The following is a 26,981-nucleotide window of genomic DNA, read 5'->3' as shown; positions in this document are numbered from 1 at the left end:
TCAGAGGAAAGTAACAGTAGGAAAAGAAAGGTCAAATTCAGTGATCTCGAGTTGGAGATCCTAATAGAGGAGGTCACAGCTAGGCAAGATCAACTTTTTGGCAAAATGTCCCTAAAAGTGCCAGAAGGAGTGAAAAGGAAGCTGTGGCTGGCAATTCAAGCCAAAGTCAACGCAGTAGGAGTGGCACATAGGGACATTACAAATCTGCAGAAAAGGTGGTATGATCTGCGCAGTCGCGCAAAAGAAAAAATTTCAACGCGAATTAAGAGCGCCAAGAAGACTGGTGGGGACCTCCAAAAGACAAGCCAAACACACCCCTGGATGATCTTGTTGAAGGGACACTTACTACAGAGGCAGTCATTGGCTTATTGGATCTTGACACTTCAGACCTACCTGGAACCTCTCAAGGTAAGAATGACTCATGTCATTTTAATGTACAACTATACCCATTAATGACAAAAGTAACTAATTTACAATTTTCACTACCCTACAATCTTCTTAACTCTATTGAATGCTGTTTTTTTATAGAAACAGCAATGCATTGTGGTACTTGTAGTTTCATTGATTTGGTTTTTAAAAATAAACTATTTTACAACATTCTTAAATCACCTAGTCAAAAAGTTTTAAAAGACACTATGTTAAAAAGTATGAGACTTGTCTTCCTTTTTAATTAGTTTTTTATTTCTGTAAGTCATTAAATTGTTTGTCATACACAAAGTAAAGTAAAATCTCAAAATATTTGTTTTTGTTAATAGATGCTGATTTGGATACACAATTTATAGACTTTGCAGAGTCATTCACAGATGATTTACTAAATTCTATTGATATAAATAACTCAGAACCATCATCACCAATAGTGCAGAGAGGCAATGCACATCAAAGAATACGGCAGCTGCCAGATTCAGACAGTGAAGTTACTCAAAATGAAAATGTTGTAGTCCAAGAGGCACCCCAAAACCCAACTCCAATTCAATCTGAAGGTCACAGACACCATAGACTGCTGCAGTTTTTCAGGCGCAGGAGACGTCAGGGTCAGCGTAGATCCAATAATGATGAAGACATCAGTGCCAGTGTTGTTGAACTTAAACTCCTCAAAATTCACCGCCTACAAGGAAAGGATATTCGCGTTATCAAAAGGAAAATAAGTAGCATGACTGATGATGTGAGTGGCATTAACAGAAGTTTAAAGGAGATATCTGCACACATGGATGATGCTAATAAAATGACTGTTCAGAAGTTAGACAAAATTGCAGCATCCTTGGACAGAATGTGTGCAAAAAAGCATGCTCAATCTTTACTGCACATAAAAAGGGCAAATCAGACAGTTTTGTCCATTCATACTTGTAGTAGGGTGATGAATAAAATGTGCATGCAAACTGCACAGCTGATTAGAAATGCTGTCACTATGCAGAAGGGCCTTATACAATGTTGTACTGAAATTTCAAAAGGTATCTCTTCACTCATGTCTTCAAGAGAAAAATTGCATAATGTGTCAATCTTGGACATGTCTGTGGAGGAGGACTGTACTCCAAGTAATGATGATGTCCCAATGGAAGGGAGTTCTGGTAAAAATGTAGAACGCCGTAGTAAGAGGAAAAATTTTAAAGGTACAATAATGATGAAGGCTAAAGAAAATGTATCACGGTCAACCACCAAATCCTGGTACAGCGACTTAGTGATCTTGGGATTACAGATGTTGCCCTGACCTGGATAAAATCCTTTCTCCATGACCGATCATTCCAGGTGATCGAGGGTAGTTATACCTCCAGGGAGACCTCTGTACGTTGCGGAGTGCCACAGGGCTCCTCGTTGAGCCCAACGCTCTTCAACGTTTATATGTCCCCTTTGGAAAAAGTAGTCACACCGCACGGGATTAAACTCCTAACGTACGCGGACGACACCCAGCTGGTTGTCTCTCTCTCTCAGGAGGAAAACCCTACCAACATTCTTTACTCCTGTCTGAGAGACATAGTCCGCTGGATGGACAGCTCTCAATTGAAGCTCAATAGCGACAAGATGGAGATACTGGTAATGGGGAACCAGGCTCATTTCCGTCCGGAATCTTTATGGCCCCCTTGCATGGGCAAGCCTCCTACCCCCATATCCGAGATCAAAAGCCTCGGATTATGGCTTGATCAAAACCTCACCATGCACACTCAAGCTAGGAAAACGGCCGGGGTCTGCTATGGGCTTCTGCGATCTGCCCGGAAAATTCTTCCTTTGCTCCCCTTTCCATCAAGGAAACGCCTCATCCAAGGCCTCATCCTATCACGCCTGGATTATGGCAACGCACTGCTTCTGGGTGCCCCGCGGAAAGTTACTACCAAACTTCAGGTGGTGCAGAACGCGGCCGCACGGATCCTCACCAATACCAAGAGCCGGTGCTCGGCCAAGCCTGCCATCAAAGCACTTCATTGGCTACCCGTGGTGGAAAGAGTGCAATTTAAGTCGCTTTGTTTTACGCACAAAATCCTCAACGGTAAAGCCCTTCCCATCTTCAGAGACCTGGTGACCCCTTACACCACCTCTAGACCTCTTCGATCCTCCAATGCCCATTTAACTCTGCCACCCAAGACTAAGAGAGCGCGATCAGGAGGTCGGTGTTTCTCTTACAACGCTTCCAAACTATGGAACTCCCTCCCTCCTGATATTCGTGCACAGCCTAATGTTATGGCCTTCCGAAAATCTCTGAAAACCTGGCTGTTCCCGTGAGCACCCTTTACGACTCCGCCTGTACTCATTCAGCGCTGGGACGCTCACGGGCAGCCATGCGCTTTAGAAATCCGGTAACATTTAACATTTAACAAATGAAGCCTTAAGGGTCAGAGGGAGAAAGAAGTAGTTTGCCTTAGAAATTAAGCATTGTCCTTTGAATTGACCATGTATGTGAATTTCTGCATGTTATTTAATTTACAATAAAAAATATGTTGCTACCACAATGACTTTCAATGGTGTTGACAAAGATGTTAAATTCCCTTCATTTGAAGACATTAATGAAATCAATTGCAAAATTATCACTTTGGCTTTGGCATACCTGTATCAAAAGTAATGTTGTGTGATCTCAGCCCGCCTTCTCCTTCCCTCTGCAGCGTCTGGACCATGTACTCTTGCTTGGGGTTGTGGGGGTTGATTGTCATTGTTGGGCATTCCTTCTTCAAAATCCAATTCAAGGCCTCTCTTAGTTGCAACGTTGTGCAGCATGGCACAAGCAGCAACAATTTTACAGCACATTTCTGGGCAATATTGTAAGGAGCCTCCTGTTTTGTGCAGTATGCGAAATCTTGATTTCATCACTCCAAAGGTTCTTTCAATTACATTACGAGTAGATATATGGGCTTGGTTAAAAAGTTGCTCTTTACGAGTAGTTGGAGTCAGATAGGGAGTAAGTATGAATGATCTTATTCCATAAGCACTGTCACCTATTGGTCATGATGGGACAGAATCAAAATTAATACTGTGAATGTAAGAATATTCCTCAACCATTGAAAAGTATTCAAAAATGTATTTCTTACCTAGCAAATACCCATCACCAAAATCTCCTGGCAACAACCTTCCATGAATGCCACTTTGCTTGAAAATATAGGAATCATGAGCACTACCAGGAAAGCTGGCTACCAGGTCAGTAATTATAGTTTTGGCATTACATATGGCTTGTATATTCAGGGAATGGTAACATTTTCTATTACGAAAAATGTACTCATTGTGTGCTGGGGGACAAATAGGAATATGTGTGCCATCTATGCAGCCAATCACATGTGGAAAATGTGCCAAATTATAAAAATCTAATTTGGTTTGTAATAAATCTTGTGCAGTACTTGGAAATGTAATGCCTTATCCTATGCAACATGGCATCTAGAAAGTTATTAAAAAACCTAGACAATGAACTCTGGGACACACCACCAGCAATGGCTATCACACCTTGGAATGAACCTGAGGCAAGAAGGTGCAGTGAGCAAATCACCTGAACATGTGTAGGAATGGCTTGGGTTCTACGAGTATGCCTTTGTAAATATGGGTCCAGATCAGCTATCAATTCCATGATGGAATCACCATTGATCCTATACTTGTCCTATATCTCTGGATCACTCTGCCCCAATAAAGTGATGCGCAACCTAAATATCCTATCACTAATCATTCTCCTCCTAGCTGCAGCTCTCAATCTCCGCCGTCTAAATATGATGACTGCAGCCATGGCAAATACTTCTGACATCCATTGGTGTTCCCCTTATATGCCTTTGAAATCACTGTCAGCTGCTGTCCTTTTGCGAAAAAAAGTACCACCACCTCAGACCACTTCTTATTTTAAGAAATGCAATTTCCGAATTTGACAAAAAATGCAAAATGCGATTTTTGATGAATGCACATTTTTCGTAAAGAAATGCGATTTCTACTTTATGCGAATTATTTTTAGAATTCGCTCATGACATAGCGATTCCTAAAATTGCGAATCTTGAACAAAATTTGATGCATCCCAAAACAAATTTTTGCATTCGCAAACGGCCGAATTCTGACATTAGCACCGTTTGCGAATGCAAAAAGCAGTGATGCATGTGCCCGTTCGAGACTATATGGGCTTGAAAACTGAAATGCTCCTGTTAGGCTCAAATAAATCTTGTTCTTCTGGCCTCTGAATCTAGGAGCCATGTAGACTCCAGTAGATTAAGTTAAGCTGAAACACTTGAATATAAACGATTTCACTCGAACAGCTTACATCAAAGCTGTAACTATAGTTTGCTCTTATTCAGATCATAATGATGTAGAACATCCTTCCTTCGGTCCCCTCACCTGAACACACTTTTTGTATTGTATTGTATTTGCATTTTATAGCGCTCACTACCCCTGACGAGGCGTCAAAGCGCTTTTTCGGCGAGTAGCACGCTACTCCGGGACCCATAGAGGATTAGTGTTGAATTAGTATAGTGAAACATGCAAGTACATTTTAAGTGGTGGATAGGTCAGTTAGTTAATTGGATTTGGAATGATAGCAGAAGGATAGAGGAGGATAAAGGTTTGTATTTATATAGCGCTTGTTGACGCACGCTATTCAGGAAACCTACAAAGGATTAATGGTGAATTAATATGGTGAAATATGAAGTAATTTAAGTGGTGGATATTAGTCAGTTACTTGGAGTGAGAAGGATAGCGGAGGGATAAAAGGGGAAGATAGATTTGCATTCATATAGCACTTGTTACCCCCAATGGGTGTTGAAGCGCTTTTCTGGAGAGTAGCACGCCACTCCGGAACCCATAAAGGATTACTGTTGAAAATTAGTATAGTAAAAAAAATATGAAGTAATTTGAGTAGTGGATATGTTATTCAGTTATTTGGGTAGTATATTAGTATAGTTGAATAGGGAATTTAAGAAGTGAACATGTTAGTCTGTTAATTTCGATTGAAAAGGATAGTGGAGGGATAAAAGATTGAAGGATTTTTTATTTATTTATTTTGTTTTAGGTCTTAGCAGTAGGAGGAGACTTTTGGATGAGTAAAAATGAGTTTTAGAGGGGAGGATTCAGAGGGAAGAGTTTAGAAAGGTTTGTTTTAGGGGATCAGTATAGTATAAGAGGTGTCAGATGATGCAAGGAGGGGTAGAGTAGGAGAGAGTCTAGAAAGGGTTATTTTGGCAATCATAGTAGTGGTATGGGGTTTGGGATAAAAGAGAGTGGATGTAGAGGATATATTGATAGATGTATAGGATGAGAGATAGGGTAGTGCATTGGAAGGAGTAGTAGAAGTTTGAGATGAGTCAGAAGGTTGGGCTAGAAGATATATTGAGCGAGGTATAGGCTGAGAAATCGGGTAGTGCGTTGAAAATGCTAAATTAGAAGAAAGTGATAAATATATAGATCCATAATTACATTGAAAGTATAGAGATACATAAAGGAGGTAAGTATATGTTGATTAAATATATTGATAGAGGCACAGGATGAGAAATAGGGTAGTGCATTGGATATGACTTTTCAGGAGAAAAGTAACAGACACACAGATCCAAGTACATGGAAGGTACATAGATGCACAATGGAAGTATGTACATGTAGACCAAAGATGATTTTTATTTATTGATTATTATTTTCTCACAACAATTATTTTACATGTTTATACAAAGTAATACACAAAGATAGGTACATATCTATAGTGAAAAAAATGTTTGTATACAGAGGGATATGCTGTAAATTTCTGTTTGCGTATGGTGCTTATGTGGGGAAGAGCCAAATCTTGAGTAGTTTTCTGAAGATAAGGTGGTTGTCGGTGGACCTTATGTTGGGGGGTAAAGAGTTCCATAGTTTGGCTGCTTAAACAGAGAAGGATGTGCCACCCATGGTTTTTTTCTTGTATGGTGGGATTTTGGGGCGAGATGCTCCTTTAGAGAGGAGGTTACTTTGTTGAATGTGTTTGGGGATTTTTTTTCCTGATGAAGAGTAGTCCCATTCCATGTATTGCTTTGTGGGTGATACAAAGCAGCTTGAAGGTGGATCTTCTGGCAACCGGTAACCAATGCATGGCTTTCAAGGCAGGGGAGATGTGGTCTTGCGGTTTGATATGCAAGAGTAGTCTGGCAGCCGAATTCTGAATCCGTTGTAGTCTTTTCATGGTCGTTAAAGGTGATCCGTGGTAGAGGCTATTGGCGTAATCGAGTTTGGACAGAATAAGGGAGATGGTAGCTTAGACCTTGTGTGGAAATCCGAAATGAGGGAAAATTCTTCGCAGCATTTTTATAGTAGCAATGCTTGATCTTGCTAGTTTATCCATTTGGGCATTCATCGACAGCTTGGAGTCCATGGTCATTCCGAGGTTTCTTACTTCCTTTGATACTTTAGGCAGTGATCCAAGTTCATCAGGCCATGCAGAAAGCGGTTGTAATGTTTCCAATCGCCACACGTGAGTATTTCAGTTTTTTAAGTATTCAATTTGAGGGGGCTCCAGGTCATCCACTGATCCACGGCACTGAGACAGTTGAAAATTGGTGATTTTCCAATGTCTTTGGGACATTCCAGTTGAAGGATTATTTGTGTGTCATCTGCATAGTTATAGAACGTAAGGTGACATTTATTGATCAGTACTGGTAATGACTTCATGTAGATGTTTTTAATAGCTTTCTGTAATAGCTTTTAGAAAGCTATTAAAAACGCATTTGTTTGCAAGAGCTTAGCGCCCTGCCCTGCCGCCTGAATGGTTCTAGCTAAAGCGCTGCGAGGCCTCAGGGTAGTTATGCGCTATATAAGTTTAATTTTAATTTCATTTCATTTCATAGATGTTGAAAAGCATGGTCTAGATGATAGAACCTTGAGGGACCCCTGCCTTTGTGGAGTACGGTTTGGACGAGAAAGGAGGGGTATGGATGACATTAGTTCTGTTTCGAAGGTAGGACGCGATCCAGTCTAGAGCAGTTCCCTCTAAGCCAGCTTCATAGAGTCTTTGTTTCAGAGTGTCATGGCCAACCCTGTCAAAGGCAGCTGAGAGGTCCAAGAGGAGTAGCGCAGCAACCCCGTTGCGGTCAACTGTATTCTTTATGTCATTCTCAGATGGCAAGGAGGGCAGATTCAGTGCCTCTTCCCGGACGGAATCCTGTTTGGAAGTCTGAAAGTATGTCATTCTCTTCAATGAATTGTGACATCTGTGCGAGCGCTGCTCTTTCTATCAGTTTGCCCAGGAACGGTCTGTTTGTAATGGGTCTGTAGTTGTCAGGGTTCAGAGGGTCCAAGTTTGTTTTCTTCAGTAAAGGGTGTATGTATGACTTTTTGAGTTCTTCTGGAAATATTCCAGTAGTTAAGGAATCGTTGATGATTCTTCTTACTGGAGTGGCAGCAGAGGTTGTTAAAAGAATTGTCTTTAAAGTTTGTGGCGGACAGGGGTCAGAAGGGCTGCTGGCAGGCTTGCTTGCTTTGACCAGGTCCATAAATTCATCGTGTGAGATGTGTTGGAAGGAACGGAGAGACTTGATTAGAGTATTCTTGGATTGTTGTTTTGTAGAAGGGTTAGTGCTGGTGCTCTGTTTCTGTTTTAAGTACGATTCCAACGTGTCTGCTTTATATGTGTAATGATTTGCCACTTTGTGAAATCTTGAGTAACAGGATGAGTTATTTCTAGGCAATTTGGTTTACGAAATTCATTGAGTATTTTATAGAATTCTTTATTTGCACATTTAGCGTTTTGAATTCTGTCTGAATAGTACCTTTTCTTAGCTTTTTTGATAGCAGACTTGTATAATCTGTTCATTTTCTGTAGGTGAAGTTAGTCTTGTTTGGCGTTTGTTATGAGCCAGGTACGTTGCAGCTTTCTAATTTGTCAATCAGAGTACTTGTAAAGCGCGCTACTTACCCGTGAGGGTCTCAAGGCGCTGATGGGTGGGGGGGGGGGCGCTACTGCTCAAAGAGCCAGGTCTTGAGGAGTCTTCTGAAGGCGAGTAGGTCTTGAGTCTACCGTAGGTGAGTAGGGAGGGCGTTTCAGGTCTTGGCGGCGAGGTAAGAGAAGGATCTGCCGCCGGAGGTTGTGCGTTGGATGCGGGGGACAGTGGCGAGGGCGAGACTGGCGGAGCGGAGCTGGCGGGTAGGGGTGTAGAAGCCGAGTCTGCTGTTCAGGTAGGCTGGTCCGGCGTGTTGAGTGCCTTGTGTGCGTGGGTGAGGAGTTTGAAGGTGATCCTCTTGTCGACAGGGAGCCAGTGTAAGTCTCTCAGGTTGGGGGTGATGTGGCTGTGGCAAGGGACGTTGAAGATCAGTCGGGCGGAGGCGTTTTGGATGCGTTGTAGTCGTCGTAGATGTTTGGCTGGGATTCCTGCGTAGAGTGCGTTACCGTGGTCCAGTCTGCTGCTGATGAGGGCCTGTGTCACCGCTCTTCTTGTTTAGGTCGGGATCCACTTGTAGAACCTGCGAAACATGCGGAGGGTGTTGTAGCAGGAGGAGAAGACGTGGAGAGGGAGGAGTAGAGGATGAATCCTAGGTTGCGTGCATGATCGGTGGGTGTCGGTGCTGTTCCCAGTATGGTCGGCCACCAGGAGTCATCCCAGGCTGAGGGGGTGGGTCCGAGGATGAGTACCTCCGTCTTGTCAGAGTTCAGCTTCAGACGGCTGTTCTTCATCCAGTCAACGACGGCCTTCATTCCCTCGTGGGACCTAGGTTTCTCCAAGGCGCTTTTTTTCTTTTGTTCTGTTGTATGGTTTTGAGTGGTATCAGGTTGTCAAAAGCTTCCTGTAGCCACTCGTATAGATTTTGAACAGAATTTATGGATTCCAGATTTGTACTGGATGTTAGTTGTGTTTCCAAGTGTTCCAAATTGAGTTTGTTCCATGGACGATAGGTGGATGGATGTAAGGTAGTTTTAGGTGAGTAGCTTTGCGTTGTTTTATGTTGGAAGGCAAGCAAGTGGTTGTCTGACCATGTGACTGGAGTTATAGTTTGAAAGGCAACTAGTTCAGTATTAGCAAAAATGACATCCAGGATATGTCCAGAGGTGTGTGTCGGATTGTGGACAATCTGATGCAGGTTCAATGCGTCTAGGCCGGTGATTATAGTTTTTGGATGGGTCATATTTAGTTTATCTAACCAAATGTTAAAGTCACCCAGAACGCATAGGTTGGAGTGTATCGTTATCAGGTTTGAAATTGTGTCTAGAAGTGCGTCTGGGAATGTTGCCTTGCTAGGTGGAGGTCTGTTGAGGAGCAGGAAGTTACAGGAGGAAGACGGTGTAGGATTGCATCTTGTTAGAAGAGCCTCACAATGCTTTATGGAGATGTTGTCAATTTTAGTGATATGTATTGTTTGCCTGAATAAAACAGCTAGACCACCTCCTTTTTTGGCTATATGATTTTGGGTGATTATTTAATAGCCTAGAGGAATGGCTTCATGCAGGTCTGGAGCCATATCTTCTGCCAACCATGATACGGTTATGAATAGTAGGTCTGGTTTTGCATCGGTGAGGTCGCAGATGTGAGTGGCATTTTAGTGAGTGGCCTTTGGTGATAGTGGGAATTAGTTTGGTAGAAGAGTGATCAGTATTGTGTGGGTAGCAGATGTGCTTTTAGTGCTGGTATTAGCTGTATTAGGATAGCAATCGTGTAGCTGTTCTGTATCGTGTTCCTCATCCAGCATGCTAAGAAGGCATTTTGATGGGTCTGCATGTGTATGTGTTGGAGATGGTGTTTGAGAGTGGGTTGGAGTGCTGTATTGCTTTTGTGGTGTAACATTGTTGTGAAGTAGACATGGGGAAGCAAAGTTGTGAGGTGTGGCATGTTGCTTACATTTTTTGCTTGTGTTTAAGGCGGAATGTGTATGAGTCAGGGGAGGTGGTGCAGCATGTGGGTCATGTAGTAATGTTCTAAATTATCCAATGGATGAGAGGCGGTTAGAAGAGAGGTGCTGTATTGCTTTATCTGTGTTAGGTGTTGTGGAAGAGTGAAAGCTTGGCATTGGAGTTTGTTCCTTTGCGTGGTTTGAAAGGTGGGTATATGTTAGTATTTTGTGATGGTAAGTATTATGAGGTGTTGCGCTTTGAAGATCTTGTTGTGCTGGTGTGTGGGATAAGTTTTGCTTTTGAAAGTGAAAAAGGGTGCTGATGTACATGTTTCATGCAATGGATTTGGTTGGGTAGTATTATTTGTGAGAGGAGGTTGTGACGTAGAGGGGGTGGTGATGTGTTTATGGGTACAGTGTATGTTGTGTGTAGGAGGGAATGAAGTAGAGGTGAGAGTGTTTATCTTAGACTGGTGGTGTGCAGTGTGTGTGTTAGTTTTATTATGGTAGAAAGGAGAGGAGGGTGTTTGTTGGACAACTGATGGAAGGATGATTATATGTTTGTTAGTGATAAAGGGTGGTCTGTTAGGTGAAATTACAGAAGGGAGAGTGTGTCTGAATGGGATGTAGTTGGCATCCCTCATCTGTAGATTGCAGAGTTAGAGGACATGGCTTTAAGGCTCATCTATAATCAGTGAAAATTCAAGAAGGTGTCAGATGACACCAGGTATTGGGTTCTTTAGAATATTACCCAGATATCTCCATAAGCCCTTCACCAGATCACAATCCTTGCTCAAACTTGCAGTCTCACAATTCTTAAAAAACCTGAATAGGTAGGTAAGCATTTTCTATTGCCGCTACTACTCTATGAAATGCTCAACTAGCTTGATCTTCATTTAATCCAAAATCATCACATTTTCAGGAACACATTTACAGTGCTTTTGTGCTAAGTTTCTTGCCTTTTAAGTTTCAGTTCTACCTCCATGATGCATCCAGGATAACACCAATGCGTCTTATAAATACTACCACACATTTATTATATTAATTCAGGCAATCAGAGTCAGGGCAGGAGACAAATGCTAATCTGCTTTCGCTTGGCTCAAGAGATCTATGGGAATGGAAAAAATAGCTACCTATTGATAATTCATGAAAGACCATTTTACAATAAACCTGCGAGACAATTTTTAGCCAAATGCACCAGTTTAGAATAAGTTTGAATTTCTGGCACTCTTGCTTAAGCTACTAAATCAACCGACACACAGACATTTTCAATGTGAAAAGTTGTATAAGATTAGTAAAATGTTTTAAAGTGCAGCTAAAACAAAAAGGAGTTTAAGATTATAACAATGTAGCACTATTATGGAAGAGCTGGACAGACTATTATTATACATGTAAAGACACACATGGATAGTGAAGGAGCTCAGGCAATGGGTCAGCTATTGCAGAGGTTTAAGTGCAACCCGTGGATCAAAACCGTGTTAACTTGCAGTCCCAACTCAGCCTTTCATACACTCAAATAGAACAAGCACTGGCAAAGCCAATAGGCTCGGCGTTGTCCGCCAGCCTTTTGGCACTTCTTGTTTTGTCATGGTTTTTGTAAAACTGTTTGGGCAGCTGCCAGGAGTTTGTCAATCTAAAACAATATTGACTAAAGGCAAAACAAAATTGGGTCTTAAAAAGCACACGTAACCATAGTACTCCCTGGCACTGAAAGAACCTACATTGTGTGTAGATGTGTTCTGCGTGAAAGTCCAGCATGCTGTAACTCATAGTGAAGTCAGTCAAATGGCTGAAGTGGGCTGATACGTTCCCCCTTGATGCATGCTGGAGTGTAATGGAGAAAAATGTGGATGCCATGACCACAGACAAGTGTGAAGTGTGGCTGAAAATCCTCTGTAAGTAAATAGGTCAGGCACATACTTTTTTGTAAAATCAAAATGTCTTGACTAACACACACTGAAAAAAGCCAATCATTCTGCCATTGGCTGCCAGCCTTTTGCCTTTGAGGGAGAAAGAAAGATGGAAAGAAAGAATAAAAGGAAAGAAAGACGAAATGGAGGAAAGAAAGCAAAAGGAGGAAAGAAAATAAAGGAGGAAAGAAAAGAAGCAAAGAAAGAAAAGAAAAGAAAGTAGGGGAGATAAAGCAGGAAAGAATAAAAGAAAGCAAGCAAGAAGGAAAGAAAGCAAGAAGGAAAGAAAAAGAGGAAGGAGGAAAGAAAGAAAAGGAAAGAAAGTAAAGAAAAGGAAGAAAGTAAAGAAGGAAAGGAAAGCAAGAAAAAGGAAGATGAAGGAAAGAAAGGAATAAGAAGGAAAGAAAGTAAGAAGTAACGAGTGAGAAAGAAGGGAAGGGGGAAGGAAAGCAAGAAAGAATGAAGGAAAGGAAGGAAGAAAGTTAGGAAGGAAGGAATTCATGAAATAAAGAATAAAAGAAAAGAAAAAAGTGTTACAAGTGATGCAAATTAAACATGATAAAGGCTGGTTTTCTTCCTGGGCAAAATTGAGTCTGGCAAAAGTGTTACGCTTAGGAATTCACAGGTGTAAAGACAATATGGAGTAACAGAAAAGATGGTTCGGGACTAGAAAGCAAATGAAAAAGCATTAAGGAGTATGCCAAGGGGTAAGTGTGCATTAAGAAGAGGCACCCCACATTGGCCAGAACTCGAAAAACATGTAGCAGACATGGTGAATGAGCATCCCCAAAGCGGTTATGTAGTGACACGAAATAAAATACATTTGTTTGCACTTCAGTGGGCCAAATCTAACCCAGATCACAGAAACAGATTTAAGGCCACTGTGTCCTGGTGTACTAGATTCTTGGGAAGGCATAATCTGGTACTGAGGCAAAAGACGAAAATTGCACAAAATTTACCTGCAGATCTTGATGCCTAAGTACATAGTTTCCATCGCTACGTAATACAACAGCGCAATAAACAAGGCTATGCGTTAAGTAGTATCAGAAATATGGATGAAACTTTAATGAATTTTGATAGGGTTGCAAATAAAACTGGCCATCCAAAAGGTGAAAAAACAATTTTAATAAAAACAACAGGACATGAGAAGTCCAGTTTTACAGTGGTACTAGCATGCACAGCTGATGGCGCCAAACTGAGACCAATGATTATTTTTAAAAGAAAAACAATGCCGAAACTCAAGTTTCCTGTTGGTTGTTTTGTACATGTGAATGAAAAAGGCTGGATGGATGAAGAAGGGGTAAAGCTATGGCTTGACAATGTATGGAGCAGGCGGCCAGGTGGACTTATTCAAAAACGTATTCTACTGGTGTGGGATATGTTCAGGGCTCATTTAACTCCCAGCAGCAAGCAAAGGCTTACAAGAATAAAAACAGATGTGGCAGGTATTCCTGCAGGATTTACATCGTTTGTACAGCCACTGGATGTGGGCCTAAACAAGCCATTTAAAGATCGTATTCAAAAACAGTGGAATGAGTGGATGGTTAGCGGCGAAAAGTCATTCACAAATCGAGGAAACATGCGTGCTCCACAGTAAAATAATGCCTGGAGTGATATTGATGCAGAAACGGTCATCAAGTCTTTCAAGAAGTGTGGCATATCAAATTCATTAGATGGTATGGAGGACGAATACTTGTGGCAAGATGAAGAGGAACCCGAAGCAGAGACCACACCATCTGATACGGAATTATATCCATACGATGACTGCTTTACTAATGTATCACAAGATCTCATTGATTAACTTATGACATCAGATGACGAACAGGAGGATTTTGAAGGCTTTTAAAGGGAAACTGTCACGCCAGCAAATCCTGTAAAAATAGCTTGGAGTTATGATAGGCGTTGCAGACGCCCCAGGGACTTGCCTGGCACTCGCGCTCTCTATTGTCTTATCCTTCCTTTCATCTTTAGAGTGAATTAGGAAAAGTTTAATCCACTTGGACTGTTTTATGTTTAAGGTACATGTTTGATGACAAACAGCCTTATGTTTATAAATGACAGTTTTCCTACTAAGTACCTGCATGTCATAAGCATTTGAATTAAAATTACCATATTAAAATCAAAACTAATGTTTTTTTAATTTTTATTTGGTGTGCGTTGGAAGAGGGGTAGTCTTATACGGCGAGTATAGCCCAAACCCTATATTTTAACAAGAAAAGTAGGGGGGTCGTCTTGTACGCCGGAAAATACGGTAAATCGGAAATAGTCTTTACAATTGGCTAAGGGAGAAGAAGTAAATAAACAAGCTTAATAAGTGGAAGAACATATGTGGCTTTCTGTTGGCTCATCTTCAATATTTAGAAACGGCTCATCAAAAGCGTACAAAAAGTGCACAACCATTATAAAATGCAGGGAAGGGTATGATATTCACACATGCCTGGTCTGATCCTATTTTCCCACACAAGTGTACATGTTCAGAATTAAGTGAGTATGGGGTTAGGAAAATCATGAAATCTCAGTTCAATCATATATGCCTCCTACCTCTGCAGTGAAAATGGACAACGCGTATCCACCTTTCCTTCTGCAATGCTTACATGTGGAAATAAGAATGGAAATGTATCACCCAATTTGAGCTGCATTTTCCTTACAACTCTCCCATCACTCCCCTGAGAATGCCTGCTTCTAAACATCTAGGCGACACTTAAGGCACAAGCGCCTCAACTTAAACTTTAACTTTCCTTCTTCCTTTATGAATCACTGTCGAATCCGGTATTTATGACTTTGCATACGTAAATATAACTAATGTAGGAAATAAGCGTTTTGAATCCGACACAAGGAATTCATTTGGACTAATTATGATGGAACAGGCACATCTACAACAAAGCTCGCAATTCTTTAAATGCATTGCAAGACTTTGAAGCATGGAACAATGAGCAGATCATTTGCGTATTGCATTATGGGAAGCCTATTGGAACACATATTTGGTGCAACTGTATTTTCCTTGGCAGGTGAGCGGCTAATGTCGGCGGTGTAGAGGTTGTACACGATGCAGACTAGAATACGGGCTTATTTTAGATTCTGTGAAGTCGGGATTTGACTTGTCTGAGTGGAGGGAGATGATTGCTATGAGTAGTAAAGAAGGGATGCCCCACTTTGCCAGTTTGGTCCAATGTATGTTGCGGTCAGTGCCATCAAAAGATGCAGACTAATCCACAAAACACATGTATAGGGGTGGTCTTCATGACAGGGAGGCCCAGTGCGCCAGTTAAGACAAGGCGACAATTTTATTCATGGTAGAGGGATGTTGTCTGAAGCTGGTTTGGCAAAATGGTATAATGTTTGCTTCGGCTGCCCATGCCACAAGTTCGTGCAGTAAAAACTTTGCATTGACTTTCGCCTCGACATCCAGTACCTTCTCTCCTCTCTCAGTGTATTGAAACTGAACTATTTTGTCTGATGCCCGATGGAGCTACCTGGTTTAGCTATAGGGTAGATGGGCTGTGGATTCCCTCCTTGGTCGTCACCTACCCAGTCGGTCTATAGAGAGACTTCCTTTCGTCTCTCCTTGTTGTCTCTTCCCTTATCCTCCCTTTCTCACCTCCCCTGCCGCCTCCACTACTTTGCTCTCTCCTTTCTCTAGTCTCCTAATTGTATTGCCTATTTTTTGATGTTATTGTGTAATTGTTTAACTTTTTCTGTTACATTGTTGATTCTCATGTAAAGCGCTCGGAAACCTTCAGGTCTAACCAGAGCTATATAAAACTCTTTAAATAAAATAAATAAATAGTGCAATTAATTGGAAATGACCTGGGGTGGCTTTGCACCCCTTTTCAGGGCGAGCCTAGTGCAGCGTGCATGCGCTACTGTAGGAAAACGACCTCTTGAAATAAATCTGGACTTTTCACACGCTCGTGCGTTTTTTTTGTTGCTTTTTTCTATTGGGCTTTGCGTGGGAAGACAGCACGCAATTGGGCAAAGGCGGGTGCATGTCCCACCTTTCCCAGGAAATGTATCCGCCCACGGCTTGCGGTTAAGAGCAGCGGCGCGCAGTATGCCATCTGTTATTCGCGTGCAGCGGCGAGCACAAGCGCGCGCACACACCACTCCCGTGCTTGTTTACCTCGCTAGAGTAACAGTTATCCCACAATGCACTGCGCTTGTGCCTTTTCTCGTGCGCTGGAGGCGCACAGCATGTGTCCGCCAAGGGCTCTCTCCGCCTTTCATCTCCCATCTGTGGCCCAGTGATAACGTCAGCTTGGACGCGAGAGCCCCAGACGGAAAAATAAGTTTCATCCTCCGATTGCGCTGCACTGCTCTGAGTCACAGAAATGGCTTGCTTTTTTTAAACCAATGATGATAAAGTCCTGGCGCCATGTGGAGGAACTCGGGGATATTACTGGTAAAGCATAGATCTGATACCAGCTTCAATACGCTGACGGCACTCACGGTCCCAGCCTTTGTTTCAGTTTCCTTTCACTGCCTGGGCTCACGTGCCACCCTTATGTGTCTCCTCATGTCTCTGCTGCCCACCCCCCCTCATCCTTCACCACTCCTATCCTCTTGTCATCTCGCTCCATCCGCGTAAGTAATACTCACCGACTCTCCGTCCTGCCCTCCCCTCCATATGAGTCATCTCTGCCACCCCCTATCATTCCCTTTCTCCACTTCCTGCTCCATTACTATTCCCTGGCTCCCCCTTTACTAATCCTCACTCGCCCCCTCTTGACCGACCCGCTCTCCGCCCGTCCGTGATTCCCTGGCCTCTCTCCTTCCTGCACACCTGTCCTGTCGCCCCGTTCCCTCTCCTCTTCCTCCTAGCCTCTGATCTGCTCTCTGTCCCTCCTGGAGATTCTCTTTCCTTCCCGTGGGGTCCATCTCCACTTTACTCCTCCTCCTCCTCCTCCTCATAGCCTTTTATCCTCTCCTGAACACCTGCCCTTATTCCCCTGAACCCTGATCATTCTCTCCCCCACCATCCCCTCATATTCCCTCCGCCTGATCCGCTCTCCTCTCTCACCTTCTGATTCCTTCTCCCACGTCCCACCATTCCTCAGATCCTCTTTCCTGCCCTCCACCTCTCCAAAAATCCTCTCTTTCCCTCCTCCTCTCCCACACTTTCCTCCTTCCGATACTCCCCACTTCTCTCCTCTCTACTGAACATTCTCGCTCTCCTCCTCCGGACTCGCTCCAGTCCTCTCCTCCTGGTTCCATCTTCTTCCCTCCTCCAATCTCCTCTCTTCCCTTCCCTTTTCCCCATACACCTGACATCCCCCCCACCCCCCCGGTCCCCTCCAGTCTCCTGTCCTGCTTCTAAAACCTTCTGCTCCCTTTTTCCTGAAGACTTGTCCTCCACTCGCCCAAACCCTCACGTTCCGGCTGGTGTACTTACAGTATGATGTATGATTAGTCCCCGTGTCTCAGGAGCTGGTCAAGCTGCATTGGCTTCCAATCCGAAAGAGAATTCTCTTTAAAGCTTTATGCCTAGTATTCAAGTCCTTACAAGGCAAGGGGCCCTTATTCCTTCGGCGGTACTTTTACTGGTACCGTCCGACTAGAAATCTTAGATCAGCTGACATGGGGTTGATCGTGGCGCCTCGTACTAAGAGAGCGCGCTGGGGGGGGCAGAAGCTTTTTGCTGGGCGCAGCCAAAGCTTGGAATGCCTTGCCTGACGCCCTCAGAAAACGGACGGACCTTATGGCTTTTAGAAGATCTTTAAAGACATGGTTGTTTACCATCGGATTCCCTAACCTGCCTTTATATCAGGAGTAACACTTAGCGCCAGGACACCTACGGGTAACAGAGCGCTGTACAAATGCCAAAAATAAATAAATGTGTTGCCACCATTTGCACATGCCTGCATTTTACCACGAGTGGAAGATATGTTTTGTTAACAGACATCTCCACTGGTCGAACTGCATAGACAGAGTGTGCACTGACTTCTGCAGCCGAGTGTTACCACAGTACATTACAAAGCAGGTTTCTGTCGATGACACACAGGGATCACATCCATAAACATCATAAGGCGTAAAATTGTGTGGCCGGATTATTAACAGGACACTGTGCTGCATGGCTAAATACTTACAAGGTCCCGAAGGCGAGACCTATTGGCTATGCCAATGCTTGTTATACATTGGATAAAGCCTAGATTCCCTCCCAGGATTGCGGAACTTCTGCAGACAGAAAGCAACCAACATACAAGGGAGTGAGCAAATCAACCCAGAAGTCAATATCTGCCTTAAACAGTGCACCTAGTAGACCAATGGGGGGAGAGTGCCTCATTGGCTCTCAGATTTAATGGCATTGTGAACAGATGGCCAACGGACAGCCTCAGACCAATGCTTGCCATCATTCTCCAAGTCCTGCAACAAGTTTACACCTTTATGACTGGCCCTGGAGCCTGCGTCTGTGCATAACATCTGGATGCGTTTCACAGCTGGTCATCATTCCCTCTGACAACAGACTTGTTAATGTGTTAATATATAGCCAGAATTTATCCTGATTGGTACATACTTAGCTTTTGTGTTCCAAAACAAAGGGCAATAGGATTTTCTCATTTTGCTCAAGTGCTGATAAGCGGCCAAATTTGTTTTATTCTTACGGTATCTTCTGGCAACAGCATTTAAAGCTGTTTTGCTCTTCTTTAATTCAGAGGTATATCATAGCACATTATCAGCTCATTACAGAAATCCGCAATCCCAGGCACAAAAATTCATTACCACGCATAGCAGGCAGAGCATGGACAGCACGAGTGCAAGTCTTCTTATAACAAAGAACAGATACAGCACTTTTATGAGGATCACTGAAATTCCCCATGCACGCACTCATTCTCCGTCTGTCTATCTCTCAACACTTGAATAAAAATAATATGCATGTGTTGCAGAAAGTCAGTTTATACCAAGGCGGTGGCATTCCACTGCATTTCATCAGAAAGCTGCGCTTTATCATTCCAGCACAGATATACACTTTAGAATCAGAGATGACGTTTGTATTACGTCCTCCCCAATCTTCTAGGGCATTTCGTTGGAAAGAAGTGCAGGTATACACCGGACTGAGGAAATAAAGGGGGAGGGGGGTCATTGGTTGTCTAGGTGTGCATACCCATTTCTGCCACCTGTGCATGGAGTTCTTGTTTTGAACTTGCATGTGCAAAGCACAGAGGTTGCCAAGCATCCCTCGTGTAACTGCTTCTCATTCCTTCCACTCCTCACTAGGAGCTCCTCCCACCCACCTGCAGTGTAGAATATTCCCCCGACTCCTAAATGACCTGTGCCAGGTATTAGGAGCTCGCCCACATCTCTTTTTTCTACCCATTGTGTGCCTTTTGCCCTATTACTTACCAGTAACACTCCTGGTCCCTTGTCCTCTCTCCATTCCTATACAAGTGAGATAATCCTATCTCACCAAAAGAAACAAGCATTGGCATAGCCAATAGGTCTCGCTTTTGGGACCCTATAAGTATTTAGTTATGCAGCATAATATCCTTGGTGCAACAACATTAACTGTTGCATGGCTAAACACTGATACGGTCCCAAAGGTGAGACCTATCGGCTATGCCAATGCTTGTTTTTTTGGTTAGCATTTTCTTTATTCTCCTTTTGTTAAAGTTTGAGAGTCAATTGTGGTACCTCTGAAGGGAGAGGATCAGTCTGAGAAACCCATACCGGTTTCATCTTACTGCGGTTCATGGGGTGACTGGAAGTTGAAGAAGACCGCATCACCGCTTCTGATCGAGACCCAGCAACCCCCAGGCCACCAAAGACCGCAAGAAGTATTCCACCGTCAAGTCTTTTTGTTCTCCTCCAAAGCAGACAAAGTGCTAGGGTTCACAACTATAAGCTCTCCTTTAATGGAGTTCTTGGTTTTCACATTATCTACGAGAATTGAAAGTAGTTCCAGGAGGGTATACAAAGCTTATATACTTTTGGAGTTCAAGTGCAGGTCTTAGCTTGTTGGATTGTATTTCATTAGAGATGCGCGCCTAAAAAATATGCAACTCACCACGGGCCTATTGTTTGATGTTGAGGCTGGTGAACGGTCAGTAACAAGGACAATAATTGCAATCTTAGCTCCTGCAGGACTGCTCTGTCACTGTAGGGCTGTCCAATAAGGCAAAAACTACAGAGGAAGGACAAACAGGTCCACGGCAGATTGGAGGTCAATAGGCTGAGGGGTAACAGGTGGGGGCGAGAATCGTGACCGCGGGCCTGCTGGTGGCATCACACTCAGGTGCAAGCCACACACTAACCACACCCTAGGGTTGAGGCTGCTGTGCCTAGTGCACCGCAGGCTCCGCAGGTTCGCCTCACACACTAAAATAATCTGATTTTGTCTTCAGTGCTTTCAATGCAGGCCCCAGCTCCCCTGACTGCAACCCAGTACGAACGGGTCAGACGGAACGGGCGTAGGATCTAGAGCGATGGTGCCTCAGTCCAGACTCTCGCCAAGTTCTTCCCTCCAGCTACAGTATCACGGTGTGTGTCTACTGTTCCCATTACCCATGTGATATACTTGAGTCCAGGTATTATATTTTGTGTCCCTTTTTCTTAATTTTCATGCTCTACTGAGGGGAATCCGACTTCCAGCTTTAATTACCTCACTTTGGTAATGATCATTTATAGGGTTTCAACAACAATTTCCATTAGCGTTTAACGTTTTTCCTTCTATTTACAAAGCAAGCTGGCAACTGCTACACTCAAGGTCTTCAGTGGTAATTGTTGGTGCTGCTGTATATGCGGTTCCCTTTTTTATTGAAGAGCTACTCCCCATCAACAATAATTCCGGAAATAACTATTCGTAGCTGTTTTTGTGGCACCCAAGGTGTTCTGAAGCAGTCTTCAACATCATGTCAGAGTAACCCTTGTTTTTTTTCTCCTTAAAGGCAGATCCTGCCACTTATTTTTTTTTATTTCAGTACTGGAAATTCAAAATGGTTCTTTTTTTGCACCACCTTTGCGGTAGTGCATGATAAAGCACCGTGCATGGAATGATCTCTCAATAAGGAGGTATAACCTTTTGAGGGGAGAATCCTCTCTCTCAAAGTGGAACAAGGCCAATCTCTTTTCACTGTCTTTCAAGGTCTTTAAAGTAAAAGTCTGACAAATATAGTGAGACACCTTATGCTCTGGGTGTATGTCATACAGGCATTTCACATGTGAGGCTTCAGCATAGAACTTTCCTGGTCTACAACAAGAATAAATATTGAAGATATCTTAGTTAGGTGAATTTTCCCCCTGCTTTAAGCAAAAAGTTTGATAATCCCTGAAAGCTCTCACCGTACAGTGTAACCTGAAATGGAAACTGTCAGGAGTCCAAAGGAATTGAAAAAAGCTAAAATCCTGAAAAACGTAGCCAATAGGATAGTATAGAGCAGTGTCCTTTCTGGGAAATTCCTCACATAAAGTGCATTTTTTTGCTATGATGGCTCTACAGGGGTAGAGAGCTCATAATTTCTACATCACAGGCCGAAGTTTTATGTAGTAGAAAAGGTTTGATACCTCAGCAGACGTATCTGCTGGAAAGAAAGATTAGCAGTCTAGTGTTGGGACAGGCAGAAGACAACCAGGACAGGAAGGCTGAGACCGGTATTAAAGGTGTGGATCGCATAAAAGAAATAGAAGGCAAAGGCACTGTGGACCGCGACCCTCAACGAGGGTTGTGGCTGCAGGCAAGTGGCTCTGTTGTGTGTTTGAGGGTGGTTTAATTGGTGGGGAATGCCGGAGAAAAAACAGGAGCCTAGGAGTGAGGAAAACACAAGGCCCGAGTAGCTTGAAAACAGTATAATTGGAGAAGAGGTGGAGGTATGACAACCACACACAGACCGACATGATGACAGTAGCAGCTGGGGTTGTGCTTTTGGGAGGGAAATTAGATTCAGAATTTGTTTTTCTGTTCAGCCGGAGGTACTCCCTCTCTCGGAGGTGCTGGAGATAAAACATTAGTCAAGTCCAGTGTAAAAGGAAGACAAGTAGCTTGGATAGAACACAAACAACTTTCATTTCAGGAACAAGCCCTCCAATATAAAAGGGGAAAAAACAAGCTGCTTGGCTTTAATTTTAATTCTCTTCTTTTTGTTAAAAAAGAAACGACTACAGACCAGAACATTGTCCATAATATTTTAATACTTTCTCATTTTTAAATACTGGTTTTAAATTTTTGATTGTAACATGGAAGAACCAACTTGTTTAATCATTTGTTTAAACATCATCAGGATCATAAAGCTATTTTAGAACAAACAGTAACCACAGTCTATGTACTCTCGAGGTACTTGAAAATACAATTCATTTGAGTCCGTAGGTGAAAAGGAATCCATATACAGAAAGATCTGTACATCTGCTTTCTAAATATTGGTGACTAACATTTGGGATCAAATTGATTAGGTTACAGAGAATACGCAAATCTTTACAGAGAAACCAGCCCTGGTCGGTGGGTACCAGATCTGTTGCAAGTAGAGTAAAAATTAGAGTGCTTTACAGAAATTTGCTGAGATTAGTTTGTTAAAATTAACAACACATTTCGTTTAATTTGAAATACTTTTATCAATGAAAAGAAATCCCCGATCCCTAAATGAATTAATGCGCGCCAAAATGTGGGCTAGACCAAAACCAAACCCTTTAAAACTAGCACATCTGAAGAACTCCATCACAATGTTCTAACGTCAGATGTGAGTACAGCAGCGGAATATTGGTTGCCCATAAACAATCTAGAAGACATACATTATCTATAATGAAAAGAAGTTTAAGGTAGAATGTGTTGACAAAAGGGCAAATAGATGAACAGATGCAACAATAATGTAACATCAAAGGTAGTCTCACCATCCGGTATTTAAGAAAGATTTTTTTAACAGCCATTTTATAATGAAGTAGGTTGGGTGGGAACACAAAATGTTACAATATCTGAAATCGAAAAAAAAAATATTTTTGGAAATGGTGACAGCCACTGAAACCCAAGTCACCCTGTTGTTGAATAGGGGGCAACACAGTTAATGGGCAGGGCTAATTTGGACAAAGAATAAATTTGCTTTTGTCTAAAAGTAATATGCATTCTTTACAAATAATTCTTTTAGTGTAATATTTTTATTTACAGTATAATTGCAAAAAGTACGTCACATTAAGTGCAAATGCAACTAATGGTATTAAGAATAATATGCTGCTTTGTAAACGCCTCATACCATTTGAAAATTTGACTCAATTAAATTGGGGAACAACGATATGCCTTTTTATTTTTTAGAAAAAGCAAAATGGCAAATTAAAAACAAAGCTGCCATCTAATGGATATGGAAGGAATTTCTTAACTTTACTTTAGTGTTGGTTAATATTAAATGATCTTTTCAGCAGACTGTAAAAAATAGATATTTGAGGTATAATTTTAAATGAGTCGAACACTAAAATGTCCACCAGTGATGCTATCCTGTACCTATGTACAGTAGTCTCATCCTATTGGTCAAACTTGCTTCACCAAATAGGCACTTTTCCACATTTTAGGATCAAATACAGATTTTGCTCTAATAAGGCATATTACACACAGGTCATTCGGAGAAGATAAAACAAAAAACAGTGTAATGTTTCAGGGGGTCATGAAACGTGCAAGTGTGCACTAGTGTGCTTTATTTAGGCACATGCACCTCGATACAGTATACAGACTCACAAAGGAGTAAATCAGTTTCAACTTTTGGTATGAGTGTGCTTAAAATCTACAATTTCAAATCTGACTTTTTATCATCCGGGATTTATCCATATCGAACAGATATATACATATTTTTAGGTCTTGACAGATGTCTTTTTAAAGAGAATTTCTTGATATCGCAACAGATCCGCAAGACAATGAAAAGTCAGTGAATTTATTTAAAAAATTGACTCTTCCAAAATGACATTAAATACAAATCCTATACGGGCATGGACGTCCGATTTATTAGTCTCCAACTGTATAGTTTCACTTTTGCTGAAAACTTATCTGCCTCAGCTACTCGGAGGAAAGTTCTTTAGAATCCTCTGCAACACTTAAGAACTTTAAAAGTTCTTATCAAGACGTACAAACTCACAGACCATTTCTAGGCAAATCCCGCACTTTCCTACATTTTAAGACGAGTCCATCCACCTATCAAACCTGCATCAATAAATACTACAGTGCACCTTTGCTCACATTTATGATTACTATAAAGCGTCAATCTACCCTAACAAATTATTGGACAGTAATCCATGTTTGCAGTGTTTCAGTTTCCAGGCAGCCATTATGCCAGATTGAACTGAAATACATTTTGAAATTCCTGGATCATATTTAATAGCACACATTTTGTAGCACAGATTTCACAACTAAAAATACAATAGAAATATAAAGATTTCTGGAAAAAAATAAAGCTTTTTACACATTTTGCTCCTTCAGAACCAGTAGGCCTTCATAGGAGTATGACAAGAAAAAGGCAGTCATCAACAGCCCTCAGTTATTACTTAAGAGACATTACATAAAGTGATCCATTTTAGGAATAAGTATCAGTAAAGCAATGAAATCAATGATTATACAAAGCAAACAAAACATGTCAAATCCTCTCCTAGTTTATCGCAGACCTGGGAAAAAAAAGCTAGTGAACATTTTGTGCACATAGTTTTTGTGCTCTTTATACATGCACAAAAATAGAAACATTTTGTAGCTTTTGCGCAGGGCCACAGTAAAAAGAGCAATTTGCAAATCTTATAAAATTAAAGCATCAACCCACAGTTTCTTGCTCTTCAAGTAAAGGAAGCAAAACAAAAATACAGCCATGAACATTTGTCCGTACATCTATTTCCAGCTGTACACTGACTGAGCACGGGGAGCAGAAGATAGTGTTTGATGTTCAGCTGCTTGGGATTTATTTCACTTCAGGGCACTTCTGGGTCATGGGCCTTTCAGAAAGCTACGGACCCTATGTTCCAGCTTGGAACTCTCATTCAGGTCTCTTCCTCCAACATGGAATGTTCATACAGCTTTCTTTTCAATCTCTGTAGGAAGAGAAATTAGAGCTTAATGTGCCACTACATAAAAACATTAAAGAATTAGTAAAAAATACAAAACTTTTAGGGAAAACCGATGTACAGCAAGACCAAATGAAGGCATATGAAGATATGCCATATACCTAATCACTCAAAACAATTACATCCCAGTATCTGTCACAGTCTAATTTGAAAGATGTGCCAGTGTGCACCTACACCAAATAATCATGCTAGAATGCCCTAGCCATTTATTATTCAATACTTTTTGAAAAATATAAGAGTAAATCAACTCTACCTTTCTTTTCTTGGTGTGTTCTTAACTGAAATCGTTTTTTCATTTACTATGAAAAAGGAAGTGTGAAACACCTTTCCTCTTGTATTGAATACAGTTATCACAGTAATTGTATCACCCAACAGAACCAATTGTTTTCTATATTACCAATGCCAATACCCAGGTTCTGAGGGACACCGGGTCGCCCCATTATCCTTAATGTGATGTCACTACAAACATTTAACATCTTTCTACAATAGAGTAACAACGGTGTCAGTTGCCGGATTACAGGTGATCACTTGTCTGTTTAGTCAAGATACATTCATTTTATGTGCAGTGATGTAGCATATGGAATGCTTTACCTTGAGTATCTGTTGCAGAACGTATTTTCTATAGGTGAGGCGGTTCGCATAGATGAACAAGTTACATTTTCTTCGTAATGTTCTTTCAGGTGGAACTCTAACTGCAGATTCCTCACCTTAGAATACTCACAGGAATCAGATTGGGCCTGGAAACGTTTCTTCAGCAGAGTTCTGCACGTCACTAGGTGGCATCATGCGGTTCTATATTAGAGCTCCATATCATACTGAAACGTAGCCCTTCTTGCCAACAACGTTTTTTTCCGGTTGATTCAGAGCGTGAACACATGTTGGTTTTACTGTGCACAATACTAATTTGGACCTTTTTAGATGTTAAAAAGAGGCCACTCCACAAACCGGGGAAGTGGGAGAGCAGTCAGGAATCTGTGATTAGATTATCAACCAGAAGGATTATGTTACTTACCCTGTAAGCATCTGTTCTTGGCAAATAGTGCTGTAGATTCACGTGCTTTGCATACTTCTGCTATCTAGATTTGGGTCCAGATGTGTACAAATGATTTTTCTTTGTGTTCTTTCTATGTAGTATAGCAACGCTCTTTTGACATCTAAAGTGTGAAGAGCTCTTTCTGCTACTGACTCTGGTTGCGAGAAGAAAACAGGCAGTTCCACAGATTGATTGAGATGGAATGGAGAAATGACTTTAGGCAGGAATTTTGGATTGGTACGCAGAACAACCTTATTTCGATGCATTTGCAAAAAGCGTTCGTGAATGGTTAGTGATTGTAGTTCACTAACTCTGCGCAGGGAGGTAATAGCTTCTAGGAACGCAACCTTCCAGGTTAAAAATTGTAATTCACATTTGTGCAGGGATTCGAAGGGAGGCCCCATTAGCCATGTGAGAACGACGTTTACATACCATACAGATGAAGGTGGTACCCTGGGAGAAATTATTCTTTTAAGGCCTTCCATAAAGGCTTTGATGGCAGGCACTCTGAACAGAGATAGATGTTGTCTGTTTTGCAGATATGCTGCTATTGCAGCAAGATGCAGTCTAATAGACGTGTAGGCTAAGTTACATCTTTGAAGATGCAGTAAGTAACCTATGATGTGTTGAATAGCCACATCTAAAGGATTAATGTCGTTATGACAAATTACAAATCGTTTCCACTTGGCTGCATAACATGCCCTAGTGGTAGGACGTCTAGCTTCTTTAATGACATTCATGCAGTCTGGGCGAAGGTTCAGATATCCAAATTCTAGGAATTCAAGAGCCAGATCACAAGGTTG

The 26,981-nt window shown here is 41.9% G+C and overlaps 1 protein-coding gene across 2 annotated transcripts in view; it reads right to left on the bottom strand.

Annotated features, from left to right (window-relative positions):
* Nucleotides 1-22,236: 22,236 nt before the first annotated feature.
* The window catches only part of CERT1 (ceramide transporter 1), a 911,140-nt gene continuing 906,395 nt past the window's right edge, over nucleotides 22,237-26,981 (bottom strand). For both annotated transcript variants that reach the window (XM_078675236.1, XM_078675235.1), the window contains one exon: nucleotides 22,237-25,112. The gene's annotated coding sequence lies outside the window, so the exon portion shown is untranslated. The remainder of the gene's footprint in view (nucleotides 25,113-26,981) is intronic.

The sequence above is a fragment of the Lissotriton helveticus genome, chromosome 2_1 (genome assembly GCF_964261635.1).
Source record: "Lissotriton helveticus chromosome 2_1, aLisHel1.1, whole genome shotgun sequence".
NCBI lineage: Eukaryota > Metazoa > Chordata > Amphibia > Caudata > Salamandridae > Lissotriton > Lissotriton helveticus.
Note: the sequence above shows the minus strand (reverse complement) of the source record. Positions and strands in the feature narration are given on the sequence as shown.